The following is a 722-nucleotide window of genomic DNA, read 5'->3' on the forward strand; positions in this document are numbered from 1 at the left end:
CATTTTTATTCCCAATCCCGCTAAGCTGTTAAAACAGGATAAAACAAACATGGCAGTGAAGACGGTAGTCGCGTCCTGTAAGTGCTGCTACCCACATTATTAAAAAAATATATTGCACAAAACAGTGGTTTAGGCAAACATAGGCGAAGGTAAAAGCTTTCATTGCATGTCTCATAGGCTTTTAAATCACGCGAGAAGAAGAAGGGCAATAGAGCAGGATGCGTGGTCAAATTTTCAAAATTTATGCTTTCTCAAAATTACGACCTCGAGGAGTGGACACTCACCTACGTGATTAGTAATATCGAGATCTTGAAGAATCCAGCAGGAGGCGTCGTCATTCACGTAGATAAGTTTCCGGTGCTGTACTTGATGGTCTGCGGGAACCACATGTGAATTATTTGTACATTTGTTTGAACATGTCAATAACACCTATGAAATCTCTGCAGCATGAAAGTTTCTGCACTGATTGATGGATCATAGATATTGTAAGGTTGTCTACCGCACAGTTCTCGCCCATCAGGTAGCTGGACGAAATGCTGAAATGTCCTCACGTGGTTGAAGTACTTAACGATACTGGTTACCAAGGCGTTCGTAAGACACATCACTGCAATACAAACTTGTAATTATGAGCGATAACAAGTGTCTTTTTTACAACTTACATCCAGCGCCGTTCACACCCACGTAGCTTTACAGTTTAACAGATTTTTCTTGAATGAATCGAT

Source organism: Haemaphysalis longicornis, unplaced genomic scaffold (genome assembly GCF_048455015.1).
Source record: "Haemaphysalis longicornis isolate Haplotype H1 unplaced genomic scaffold, Haemaphysalis longicornis Haplotype H1 scaffold_23, whole genome shotgun sequence".
Taxonomy (NCBI): Eukaryota; Metazoa; Arthropoda; class Arachnida; order Ixodida; family Ixodidae; genus Haemaphysalis; species Haemaphysalis longicornis.